The following is a 14,372-nucleotide window of genomic DNA, read 5'->3' as shown; positions in this document are numbered from 1 at the left end:
CACCCCAGGCACCCCCTGCTGGCTTATCTTTTTAACAGGGGAGTGGGGGAATACGGAAGCAGGTAAATCAGGCGTCTAGATCTATAGTCCAGGTAAGAAATGAGGTTGGTTTGGAATTTTACACTGTGGTGGCAACAGTGAGGCAGGAGAAAGTGGGCTGGCTTGGTATATGTTTTAGAACCGGAGTTAACAACACTATATTTGTGAATTGAATGTTTGGGGACAAAAGGAGGACCAGAACCAAGGACTACTGGTATCTGAGTTTGAACAGCTCCATGTGGATGGTTATTCATTCATGGAGTTAGGAAATCAGAGTCACGGTTGTTTATTCTTTCAAATTTAGAAATCAAGGGTGTCATGTTGGATATGCTGCATTTGAGGTGCAAAGTGCATATGTGAAGTAGCCATTTATCAACATAATTATGGAACTTAGAGAAGTCAGGACTGGGGATATAATTTCAGGAGTCATTAGAATATAGGTGGTAAATAAAGCTGGACTGTATGCATTCCCTTAGAGGGAGTGTGTTGTCTGAGAAGAGGGAGGAAGACGTGGCAGGGAGACCCGGGGGGCATGGGTAATGGAGGCCAAGAGCAGTGACTCAAGAGGGAAGGGTTGGTAAATGGTGCCACATACTGGTTGCAAAGCCAAAAAATACCAAGCTCAAAACATTTCACTAGCTGTGGCAATTTGGAAGTTGGTGGTTTTGACAAGAACAGCTTCAGGGGAGTTGGAGGTGGTAGAATACTGGGTGGAGGACGGTGTGAGGAATGTGAATATAAACCACTCTTTTGGGTTTTTTGGACAAATTTTGCTGTGAACATGTGGCAGAAACACTAGCTGCCTTCCTGGAATGCATTTTCCTCTTTGATTTTAGAAGCAGAGCCTCACATTTTACCTAGACTTTGCTCCCTGGGATAAGGAATTTGCTAGTCTCCCCGCAGCTGGGGATGGAGGCGTGGCCATATGACAAGGCTCTTGACATAATATTTCAGAGCAGGCTTCTTAAAAGAAAGTTTCTTACAAGGAAGCTGGAAGGAGCACCACTTTGCCCTTTCCTCCTCCCTTTTTTCTGCTGCTTGGGATGTGGGATGTAATGATTGACACCTCAAGAGCCATCCTGGACCATGAGGTAACTCAGAGCATGACATCAAAATCCAGTGCAGTGACAAAAGAGGAGGAGAATGGTCTCTGATGATTCAATGAATTGCCTACTTTTGTACTTCTTTAATGAGAGAGAGAGAGAAAAAAAACCCACCTGCATGGTAAAATCGTTATCCCCCCCCCCTTGTTATGGTAACTAAATCTTTTCCTAATTGATGTGGAATCTAAGCAGATAAATGAGTGGTAGGTTGGAGATAGACATGAGGTCAATAGATGTTTTCTTTGTTTCTAAGTGGAATGATTTACTGGGTAGGAATTAGATACTCTGATCAATTTTTTGGAAAAAGTTCTACAGTTATTCAACATACTTGGTATAAAATGCCATTCAAATTTTTGTTTCCATATTTAGATTTAGTGTATCAGTCAGGAATTTTGTTTGCAAGCAATAGACACTGACTCTGGCTGATTTAAGAGGAAAAGGAAATGACTGAAGGCAATCAGTGCCTAACCAAATTGTGGATGGCTGGAGAGCCAGGCTTGGACAATAGGCACAATGAGGGTGTACATGGGACCACACACACATTCATGCCACAGAATCAGTCTGTCAGGGACACCGTTGCCATTACTGATGAGCTCTGAATGCCTCTTCTATCCATGCTACTTCTGGAAGATCAATGCTTTGCCGAATAGATTCTCCACCACACTTCCCTCCTTCTTTGTGTCCTAAGAGCCTTATTCAAAATCTCTGATGGGGTAACTGATTGGTTGACCTACCCATTTGCCCACCTCCTAGCTGCATGGGAGGCTGGGAAGCAACAATCAGGTCTTTTTAGACTTCTAGAGTGAGAGGCGCCTCCCACAAGAAGTCATATGGGTGTTCAGATGCTAGGTGGACAAAAGCAATAATTAAAAATGCTAGTAAATATCTACAATGATTAATTCTCAAATATACCTTTTTATTTCAGGTTTTATTAAAAAATTTTTTACATTTATTTATTTTTGAGAAACAGAGTGAGACAGAGTGCAAGCAGGGGAGGGGCAGAGAGAGAAGGAGACACAGAATCCAAAGCAGGCTTCAGGCTTTCAGCAAGCTGTCAGCACAGAGCCTGGCACAGGGCTCAAACCCACAAACCGTGAGATCATGACCTGAGCCGAGGTTGGACACTCAACCAACTGAGCCACCCAGGCACCCCTTAAGATTTTATTTTTAAGTAATTTTGACACCCACCATGGGGTGGTATCGAACTCACAACCCCAAGACCATGAGTTGCAGGCTCCATAGACCGACCCAGAGAGGTGCTCTCAAATATAACTTCTAATATTCATTTAAAAAATTAATAGGCGAGGTGCCCATGTGGCTCAGTCAGTTGAGCATCTGACTCTTGGTTTCGGCTCAGGTCATGATCTCAGAGTTCATAGGCTGAAGCCCCACATTGAGCTCTGTGCTGACAGTGCATAGCCTGCTTGGGATTCTCTGTCTCCCTCTCTCTGTCCCTCTCCCCCTCTTTCTCTCTCTCTTTCTCAAAATAAATAAATAACCACTTAAAAAAGTTGATAGGTAAGTGACCTGTACTGTGGTAATTCCAATGTGGATTTTAAAAACAACAACAACTTTGTTTTTAAGTTTATTTATCTACCTTGGGCGGGGGGTGGGGGGGTGGGAGGCGGTACAGAGAGAAGGGAGAGAGAATCCCAAGCAGTCTCCACATCATCAGTGTGGAGCTCGATGCGGGGCTCTAACTCACAAACCGTGAGACCATGACCTGAGCAGAAGTCAAGAGTTGGACACTCAACTTACTGAGCCACCCAGGTGCTCCCCAATGTGGATTTTTGAGTATATTTGGATTATGTACAAAAATATAAAATATTTAAAACTTCAGACTTACTAATATATGTAGAAACAATAGAAGATACATTTGAATAGTAAGATCAGCTTCTAGATCATAAAAGCTATTGCCAAGATAAGCCAGGGAAATGTGTCAAATACAAATAAGTTTTTTCAGTATCACTCTTACCTTTTTTTAGTTTGAATATTAACTTTTTAGTTTGATAAGACTAGAGTGTATTTGTATGTCTTTTGAGTGCAGGGTGATGTTCATAGCCAAGAGGAACAGTTGGCAAATTCATCTATTATTTTTGTGAACCCTTTTGGTATTAACAATTTACCATTTATTATTTACTATATGCTTGGCATTGTATGGGGAATATACATTTTCTTATCTAGACCTCACAACAAATTTTCAAGTCATCCCCACTCTACAGGCAAGAAAATTGAGGCTCAGAGAAACCAGGTAACTTGGTAAAGTTCATGCCGCCAGTAAATGCCATGACTAAAATTTTAACGGAGGCAAATTTGGGTACAATTTAGCAATGAGTGCTAAAAGGCACTGAAGGAGCTCCAAAACCTTATCCAGGTCAATTCACTTCAAGAATGATCCCAATTTAGGGGCGCCTGGGTGGTTCAGTTGGTTGGGTGGCCGACTACAGCTCAGGTCATGATCTCACGGTCTGTGATTTTGAGCCCCGCGTCGGGCTCTGTGCTGACAGCTCAGAGCCTGGAGCTTGCTTCCGATTCTGTGTCTCCCTCTCTCTCTGCCCCTTCCCTGATTACTCTCTCTCAAAAATAATAAACAATAAAAAATTAAAAAAAAAGAATGATCCCAATTTATATGCTAAGTTGGGAAAATCTAGATGCTATAGCTAGATTTCTCCATGAGTTGGGTTAATGTCCATATGATTAGCCTGCTAGATGAAATATGATGATCAACAAAAAATATGACTTGACAGTTTGTCCTTAGTTACTGAAATATCTCCAGCTCTATGTTGATAGATGTGACAGTTTCCATATACCTTAAGCTGAAGATCTACTTGTGAAAAGTGGGTTTGGCCCAAATTATCTAGATTTCATGTTTACGGCCATCAAATTTACCCACTTGGCTTATTAGTGGGTCAAACAATTAGTAGAATAAATAATCGAGTGTCTAGTTTAATTAGAATACTGTCCCAACATACTATGACCAGAACTGACTAGAAATGAGTCATATCAAGCACAAATTGAGTAGACATGTTGACATCTTGTTTTGCCTGTATACTTCTGATTATAAATATGATATAATCTTCATGTTCAGATTTTGGTGTCTTGTAGCAGAACCTGGTAGGATGAATCATCATCATATTGGATAGTGTTAACCCTCATGAATTAAAAAAAAAAAACAAAACATTTTCTACTAAAGGAAATAAAGACAAGAAGTGCATTAATTCCCATTCCATAATGACACAAGGGGAAATGCTTGCTGTTTGATAAATTGAAAAGGAAATGGTCTTTGGAGAGATGAAAATGGAATTTGTAACCTTTTTAGAGGATTTAGTTCCTTTTTTCCTCTGCCTCTGCCTTTGATTTTCTGCTCTTATTCGATTTGTGACAGTGAAATCTATTGAAAGTGACTTTTTCTTGCCTAAATGGAGAGAAGAGTTACACATTACTAAGTCTCTGAGCATGCTGTGTCCTGGGCTAGAGAAGAGGTTCTTTACCTGGCACCTATGGGGATTTCTTTGGGACTGTGGAGCCCCCAAAATCATGTACAAAATGTTGCACTTAGGAATTTGAGAGTGTGTTTGTAGGAAGAAATTTCGTAGTTTTCATCGTTGGCTCAGAGGGCGTCATGCCCCTCAAAGTGTAACCAACTCTGCTCCTCAGTGGTGGTCCTGTTACCCGAGCACCAAAGCTGACATTTTGGCTCTAAGTCAAAGGGGTGTTTGGGAGTGGGTGTAGAGTTGGTGTCCACATGGCATTATTTCTTATTATAAATAACAAACATACTGCTTTCAAGTGCTTTAATATAAATAATCCATTTAAAGAGAATTTTACAATTTCCATGTCACTTTTATCTATATTTGCTCATTTAAAAATCACAGTAATCCTGTGCTAAGCCTGGATAATGATTATCTTCTTTTTACAGCTAAGCAAATAAAACCTCAGAGGGGACTAAAGCAACAGCTTGTTCTGGATGATTGAAAGACTCACAGGGATGAATTCCCTTCCCATAAGAAATTGGCCTTACTGGGTGAATCAGAGGTCCTCCATGAAAATTTGTAAGTGTGGCCAAAGATCAAAGTGTTTGCCCAATTGGGTTCTGGGGTGTTTGTCTTCTGCCTATCATCAATAGCAAGCAGGGGGAGGGATGAGAGGGGAGAAGAGGGGGAGGGATGAGAGGGGAAGGAGGGAGGGGCGGGGAAAAGAGTGGGGATATGGAGGAGAACTTTTTTGAAGTGTTGACTTCAGGCTGTCTGTCTGCCACAGGGTCCCTGAGACAGCCTTGCATCTGTGACAGCACTTGCAGCAGAAATTGGATAGACTAGAGAAAGATACTTTTAATTTTTATTGGAATATAGTACTTGAAAGTGAAGCAAAGAACTTATCAAACATGACAGACAGAAATAGGAATCCTACTTGGTCCAGTGCTTGCAAGAATCATAAGATAACACACAAAAGATAATTTAAAGGGAATTCCCGGGGCGATGGGTGGCTCCATTGGTGGAGCATCTGATTCTTAATTTTGGCTCAGGTCATGATCTCACAGTTCGTGGGTAGAAGCCCCATGTTGGGGTCTGCATTGACAGCATGGACCCTGCTTGGGATTCTCTGTCTCCCTCTCTCCCTCAAAAATAAATAAATAAACATTTTAATAAAGAGGACATTCCAATCTCATCTTGGGTCTCTTGAGGATTGGTTTACAACCAATAAGAACATTTTTTTAAAAAGCCATTTTCGGGGTGCCTGGGTGGCTCAGTCAGTTAAACGTCTGACTTCAGGTCATGATGTCGTGGTTTGTGGGTTTGAGCCCCACATCAGGCTCTGTGCTGACAGCTTAGAGCCTGGAGACTGCTTCAGATTCTGTGTCTCCTTCTCTCTTTGCCCCTCCTCTGCTTGTTCTCTCTCTCTCTCTCTCAAAAAGAAATGAATGTTAAAAAAAATTTTTTAAGCTATTTTCATCTGACTCCTGGTTTTCCATGTCTGTTTTGAAACTACTCACATGACAAATTAAAATACTCTCCCTTACATTTCAACATGTATGGATTTATACCTCATTGTTCTCACTGCCGCCCCATCTTTCCTCTCTTGTTCTTTCTTTTCGTTATCTTTATTGCTCATCACAATAAATAAAAATAATAAATAATGCCCTCCCTGGAAACTTGGGAGGGGGTTAGGAGGGAATAGGAGAAATTTGGAAAAAATTGATAATATTTAAATACTAAGAAATATCACTCCTGACACATATGTTTATAATAATTTTCATTTTTGTGTGTGTGTGTTTTTGCCTAAACTGATATGAACCAGTTTATATTATTTCTAAAACAGAGTTCTAAGTAATATGTTCATGGAGAGAGTGGCAGAATTGAGGGGAGAACTCTGGCCTTTTGATTTAACATCTGTTGTTCTTTTTACTTACCTGGTTGTGTCTGCCAGGCTGTGACATAGACTTCTATTGTCAGAGAATTGAGGATTAAAGACTGGGTACTTCCTAAACATTTTGATACCAGTCTGTGAGTTCTAGTAGGGCAGGTACGTCCAGCACATTGTTGTTGTGTGAAAAATTGTTGATGCTAACGAAGTGAATGAATGAATCAAAGGCTGAATGAAGCCTTAATCTTCAATCATATATTATAATCTCAGGGCGCCTGGCTGGCTCAGTCAGAGTAATATTCAACTCTTGATCTCAGGGTCATGAGTTTGAGCCCCATGTTGGGTGTAGACATTACTTAAGTAAATTTAAAAAATACAATCTTATTTAAATTTGTGGAGTATCTTGACAGAAAAAAATGTAATAAATATAAATTGTATAATTATCATTGCTGTTAAACTTATGCTGCCTTACAAAATAAAATACTAAATTTCTGTTAATTTTTCATTGTTATTCCTGTTTTTTCTCCCCTGTGGTTTATATCTCAAGGGAAACTTTTCCAATTAACTGTGATTTCTGTTGAAAGCTCTTTACTCAAAGAGGGCAATCAGTCTTATCTTCAATTTAAGGCTTTTGTGTTACATGTTAACACAAAAGGGAGTGGAAGCTAATTTTGCTAATCAGAAACAGCTCTAGTTACATAGCTCAGGCCTGAAAATATGGGCTGGACTATAGATATGGGGAAAGATTGATGAAACAATATTTCAAGCCATGTTTTCTACATATGTTGCAATGAATCTCTATTTGTATTATGATGAATATAAATCATAATTGACTTGGTTGAAAGCCCAATGAGTGTGTTATGTCATAGTGATAATTGCTTTGGACTGTGGAAAAAAAAAAAACCTTCCTTAGGGTTTGAAAAACCTTGACTTCCTGCTCTTATAGCCCAACATTTGTAGCAAAAGCTACTTAACTTTAATATCTACTTTATTCTAAGAAACATCTTCCTAACCTGTACTCCCAAAGGACCTGAACTTTTTCCCTCAGGGACTCAGGGCTTCCTGCTTCTCTCCTCAACCATCCTTAGATGTTATATTCAGAAGGAGGCAGACACAATATTCCAGAGGCAAGAAGGGGTCACAATAGGCATAGTTTTCTTCTTGATATATCACACTGGGTGAAGTTGTCAGTTTGGAGCAAAGAACGCTCTGGATTGCTTTCAAAATTTATCTCTGGTACTTCCTCACTTTGTGACCTTTTGCAAGTTAATTACCTCTTCTGATCCTAAATTTACTCTACTGTAAAATAGGAAAAAGGGCCCCTGTACAGATTTATTATTGAATGCAGTAATATGTTAAATACCTGGCACATGGTAGACCCCCAAGAAGAGTGCTTCCTCCTTTTCCTCCCTAGTGTCTTTTCTTCACTCAATTTTATCTCCCCATGAAGGAAAGCTTACGAATTTCCCTAAACCTTCTGAGATTTTCCTCTGGAAAAATACTTTCCTTTGCCTCTTGGAAAGAACTGCAGAAACTACAGAGGCCTACCTCTTCTGTGTACCTGTGTCTCCAGAGCACTGGGACTCCAAAGCCTAATGAGCTTGTAGGGAAATCTCAGAAATCTCTAACCACTTTTTTTACTCAAGCCCTTGAATACTAAGGTATAAACAGTCAAATATTTTGATACCTATTCTACTTTTATTGTATCAGGAGTTCATAAGCTACCGTAAGATAATTGGTTACAACAGGTGATGATATAGTCAACGGGTAAAAAGATTATATTTTAGATACTTTAATAATAATTTAGACTTGCACGTTAATTTGCCCGAACCAGGATAAAATTTTAATAGAGAGTGTGGGTATTAGACCAATGAAAACTTTGCATTGTGCTAAAAAACTTCATTTAGCTCATTTTCAAAATATAGGAAAATTACTTTATTGATGACTATGGTTTACTATATCTGCTGAGATACAAGCAAAAAGTTCTAATTTTAATTTGGGCTATAGTCAATAATTCTCTCAGATTCTATGATTCTTTGTACGGGAGGGGGAGAAAATAAAGCCTCCTTTAATATCTGCAATATTTTGTTTTCTGTTTTAATCTTTTTTCTGTCTTGGATAGTACAGCCAAACATCTCAGTTTGCCAGGGATGATCTTGTTTGGAGACTGTTTTTCTGGTATCATCAGTAACAGAATCCTTTCCCCACCTAAAGTGGATTGGACAATGAAATTTTATGAGTACACTGATCTTAGGGCATTTGATATACTTTTCCTCTGGAATTTCAGAAGAAAAACTTGTAGTCTCAGTTTTCTCTTTAGAACAAGAGTTGTGTGGATGGAAGTCATAATTTGGGGGAATAGAAGAGAAAAAAATGTATGCCTTTGTTGTATGTCACTCTCATTGCCTTTCAATTACGGATATAGGTAACAAATCAAGGGGTATTAGTACTCCTGTGACTTTGTTACCAAGAAACCACAGACGCTTTCATATCACATTACAGTTATTGCAGGTATTGCAAAAGATCACTCCTCACTATTACTTTTATTATTTTTTTTAAAGATTTTATATTTAAGTAATCTCTACAGCCAATGTGAGGCTGGAATTTACAATCTCTAGATCAAAAGTTGCATGCTCCACTGACTAAGCCAGCCAGGTGCCCCACTGATTATTACTTTTAAATTAGATCACATGAGGTCATAATCTTTGCGTCTACAGATATTGTGCAATGTTGTAAGTCAGTTATTGGTCAACTCTGTACCTTCACCAAACATGAAGTCACATATTCTTATAGCGGCATCCCCCTATAATATGCTGGCAGACATTTATGCTACTTTATAGGATTGCCCATCTACAATTGTTTGCTATTCAATACAAGGAATTACTTCTTAAAATTTTGCAAAACTAGACAGTTTAAATAAGAATTCTTAATTCTCTGTAAAGCAGCAGGGCCTTTTGAACACAGCACATGAGTCTTAATGTCACCTTAATGGATACTCTTGGAAATCTACAACATTTCCTGCCTGAGCTGCTAATGTGGAACATCTTTGCCAACTGTCAATGCTAGAGGGAATGCTTTACCCCATGAAGATGAGATACAAAGTTCTTTGCCAATCTCTGTGAAAAGAGAAACATCTGGAAACATTTTGGAAAGTTTTACAAGTTATTTTATCTTGATGGCATCAAAGTTCAACTGTGGACCATCATTCCTTTTTCTTTCTGATATAAAGTATGTTAAGATGAGCATCTAGCCAAGGAGAAATTCATTAGTCTTAGGTCAAAACACACACACACACACACACACACACACACACACGCTACGATTGTAGTTTAATTTTAAAACCCTTGGAAAATTCAGGTGGTTTTTGAAAGACACTATCTTTGTCTTGTAAAGTAGCTATAAAAGCTTTAATCTGTTTGTAAGAACTTATCTTTTTATAATTATTTTTTTTTTTTTCAACGTTTTTTTATTTATTTTTGGGACAGAGAGAGACAGAGCATGAACGGGGGAGGGGCAGAGAGAGGGAGACACAGAATCGGAAACAGGCTCCAGGCTCCGAGCCATCAGCCCAGAGCCTGACGCGGGGCTCGAACTCACGGACCGCGAGATCGTGACCTGGCTGAAGTCGGACGCTTAACCGACTGCGCCACCCAGGCGCCCCAGAACTTATCTTTACAAATCAGCATTTTCAACACCTGTAAGAAATAATAACAACAAATTGAAATCAGTTGTTTATCCGAGACATGCCTATAGCTTTTTCAAAGACTTCTCTTTTTTTTAATGTTTATTTATTTTTGAGAGAGAGAGTGTGAGCGGGGGAAGGGCAGAGAGAGGGGGACACAGAATCCAAAGCAGGCTCCAGGCTCCCGGCTCCCGGCTCCCGGCTGTCAGCACAGAGCCCCATGTGGGGCTCCAACTCAGGAACTGTGAAATCATGATCTGAGCTGAAGTTGGACACTCACCCAACTGAACCACCCAGGTGCCCCAAGACTTCTCCATCTTAATGTTCTTATTCAGCCTACCAACAACAGCCTTTTCACTAAATTTTTATTTTTTTATTAGAAAATTTTTTAAGAAAGTTAAAAACATGGGGCTTGAACTCATGAAATCAAGAGTCACATGCTCTACCAACGGTGCCAGGCAGGTGTCCCCTACTAAAATTTTAAAAATAAATTTATTTTCAATTTGTTTATATTTTAATGTATTTTCTTGTCCTTATTTAATGTATTTCTTATTCTTATTTAATGGATTTTCTTGTCTATATTTTAATGTATTTTCTTAGGTTCTTATTAATATGCATTAATAAAAACGCATAGTATTATATTACGCATTTGTGTTTCAAAACTATTTTGATAACTATACACTTGGTTTCTCTTGTAATTCTGTGTATTTTATTCTTCATATTTAAAAGCGTTACGATGAAAGGAATCCATAGCTTTATCAGATTGTCACTACATTGCCAGCAGGGTCCATGATGCACATGCAAAAGATTAAGAAACTGGCTTTGGAATTACATCTCAAAGTAGAAACCTCTAGGAGGCACAGTAGACAATCTTCCATTTATTTGCTGTACAGAATTATAAGGCTTTAGATACGGAAAAGACTTTGAATAGAAGGCCTACTACATAGGTCAGATAGGCATTCTGTCAGCAAATGATTAGAAATGACAAGTACCACAGAGAAATATAGGTCAAGTTCTAAGGATGGTCAGAAGAAAGAGAGACCACTATCTATTAGGGGACACATGGAAGAAGTGTTATTTTTGTTGATTTTGGAAGGATGGGTAAGATCTGAATATTTTTAGTTGGGAAAATTCATGCTAAGGTCATCCATAGACTTACCCAAAACAGAGATTTTGACTTCTTCTTACCCATGTTTCTGTGATCAAGTCTTATCATTTATGCCTCCTTCCTATTTCTTACATCCACCCCTTCCTACTCATCCTCCTTGATCTTGCCTGGCTTATTACTAGCACTACTGGAATAGTCTCCTACCTGAAGTTCCATCCCTTCTCCTGCAGATGCAGGAGCCTTCCACACAGACTATCCTAACCACAATGACACTAATAGATTGTTTGCAGCAGTAATGTTAAAGAAGTGTTGAGTTTTAGTATTATATACATGATATAAGCCCCACATTAAGATGTTGAATGTTCATATACAATATGTATGCTAAAACTGAGGATGCACCAGAGAAGTAGCTATCAATCTTGGCAACACATTATAATCACTTACAAAGCTATTAAAAGGTCCTGATACAGGAGCCTTGCCCCCACAATTCTGATCATTGCCAACCAGACAGAGCTCTTTAACTGTCATCCCTGTGCCTTCCTACCTCTGTAGTTTTCACATGGATCATGCCCCACCTTATACTCTATCCAAGTGTTGGTGGTTCCTCAAATTCCCATGATGGTTGCATGACACCCTACATGCAAGGTACTTTTCCTCCTTATCCATTCATTTTTTAACTTTCAGCTCACCTTTCCTGGGAAGCATTTTCAGTCTTCTCCAGGTAAAATTGTCCATTCTCTCTTCTTTTTGTCCCTTCTTTGATCTGTATTCTTGTATCACAGCAGCGTGCATAATTTACATGTGTTCCTCCCTACCTGTCACTAACAATGACATTGTAAAGGAAGGCATCTCCCTCATGTCACTTATGTAAATATATTTTTAATGATTTTAAAACCTTGCATGCACAGCTACTGCTATGTAGAAATATGACTTAAACTGGAGTAAAATCTGGCTTTTATCTATATTTGCTTATATAGTATCTTATTTACCAATCCCATTTTATAGTAGTATAAGTAATAAGGTCCTGTTTTTCTGACAGACATATTTGTAATAAAACATGTATGAGAATTCAACAGGGAATTTTGAAAAAAATGGGTCCTTCAAAAAACAAAAACAAACAAAAAAACGTTGGAATCATTACAAACATAGCATTAAAGTTTCTATCAGGGGCGCCTGGGTGGCGCAGTCGGTTAAGCGTCCGACTTCAGCCAGGTCACGATCTCGCGGTCCGTGAGTTCGAGCCCCGCGTCGGGCTCTGGGCTGATGGCTCGGAGCCTGGAGCCTGTTTCCGATTCTGTGTCTCCCTCTCTCTCTGCCCCTCCCCCGTTCATGCTCTGTCTCTCTCTGTCCCAAAAAAAAAAACAAACAAAAAAAAAAAACAAAACGTTGAAAAAAAATTAAAAAAAAAATAATAGTAAAGTTTCTATCAAAGTAGCAGTAACCCCAGATGCCAATCTTTTATTTTGCTCCGGAGTTTCATATCAACATAAATCAGAGAAGTGGCAGTTGCTGGTTTTACAAGTGGTAGAATCCTCCGCAGATGGGACCAGCTCAGCTTTGGACCCTTTGGAAACTGTGGGAGTAGTACTTTCCGAGCTCGCATTTGCAATGCGGGCAAAATTTGCAAAATGGCTTCTCAGCAAGGAGTCCCTATTTGCGGACTCAAGTTGGATCAGTACAAATATGAATGCTTCCAACTTGGTTCCCTTGTCAAATCATCACCCTCTGACAAAACTGATCTATCTTGATTATTTATTATAACCTACACCTTTGAAAGTTTAAGCTTAACTTTAGTTATTTCCTCTTTCTTTATGATTTTCAAGTCATTAATCCTAGTCATGAGAAAATTAAGTTCCCACTGAATTCTCTTATATACTCTAAAGGATATAGACCCCTCAAATAATTAAACTTGCGGGAAATACTTTTTTTTAAAGTTCATTTATTTATTTCGAGAGAGACGGAGACAGTGTGAGTGGGGTAGGGGAAGAGAGCAAGACAAAGAGAATCCCAAGCAGGCTCCACGCTGTCAGCGCAGAGCCCTACCCGGGGCTGGGCTTGAACCCACAAAACTGTGAGATCATGACCTGAGCCACCTGGGTGCCCCAGGGGAAATACTTTTAAAGGGACTTATTTCCCATGTAAAAGTTTCCCTGAATCTTTATCTCAGTGCTATCACTATTAGATTAGGTAGTCGAGCTGTAATGAAAAATCACAATTATGTAAGAATTCCTACTTCCCATATGCTACTTTAAAAATGTAATCAGAAGACAACTTACATCAGAATAAAATGCAGATTCTTGCTCCATCCCTAATGAGGAATTTGGACTCTGTGTGATTTCTATGAACCATGAAGTTTGAGAACTTCAGTTCTAAGTCATTTTGAAAACTGCATACTCCAGATAAAAGGGTTCTTTGAAAATCCCTTTTCATACTCTGCTGAGTGCAACTCCAGCTTCCGCTGGCATTTTTAATTCTCATATCGGGTTGGCCATATTTGTGCCTCAAGATCTAGTATGGATAGGGATTTCATTCTAGGTGGCCAAAGACAGAATCCAATTATTATTAACCTCCTAACTGGCTGTTTTTCTTTTGTTATTTCTTTTGCATTTGACATCTTTAACTTCAAATCTTAGGTTCTTAAAATATGGTTATTCTCTTGCTTAGTCAGCTGTAAGTATTCTTTTAGAAACAGCAAGAACTCTTTAAAAAAAGTCCTTATGTTTTAATGTTAGTGTTTTAATATCTGTTCAATCACCATCCAGATTCCATTAGAAGACCTTTGGATAATAGTGATAAATGCCAGCAAGAGCTATGACCACTATTCAGTACAGAAATCCTTCACTATCCCCACTTTTGTAATTTTAATTCACTTCTGTCTTTAATTCCAAATGTATATCCATTACATATTCATAAAAATATTCATTTTTATCATTGTTGCCAAGTAGTTTATAACAAGTGTCATAAGGCTGTGGAGCGTTTCGATGACCACAACTTTTTAAACAGTGTTTCTCTCTTCTTAGTTAACATGCCTGGAATTACTTCTACATTATACTTTCATATATGCTCTGAAGAGAAA

Source organism: Panthera onca, chromosome B1, assembly GCF_046562875.1.
Source record: "Panthera onca isolate mPanOnc1 chromosome B1, mPanOnc1 haplotype 2, whole genome shotgun sequence".
NCBI lineage: Eukaryota > Metazoa > Chordata > Mammalia > Carnivora > Felidae > Panthera > Panthera onca.
The sequence above is the reverse complement of the archived record's forward strand: the minus strand, read 5'-3'. Positions refer to the sequence as shown.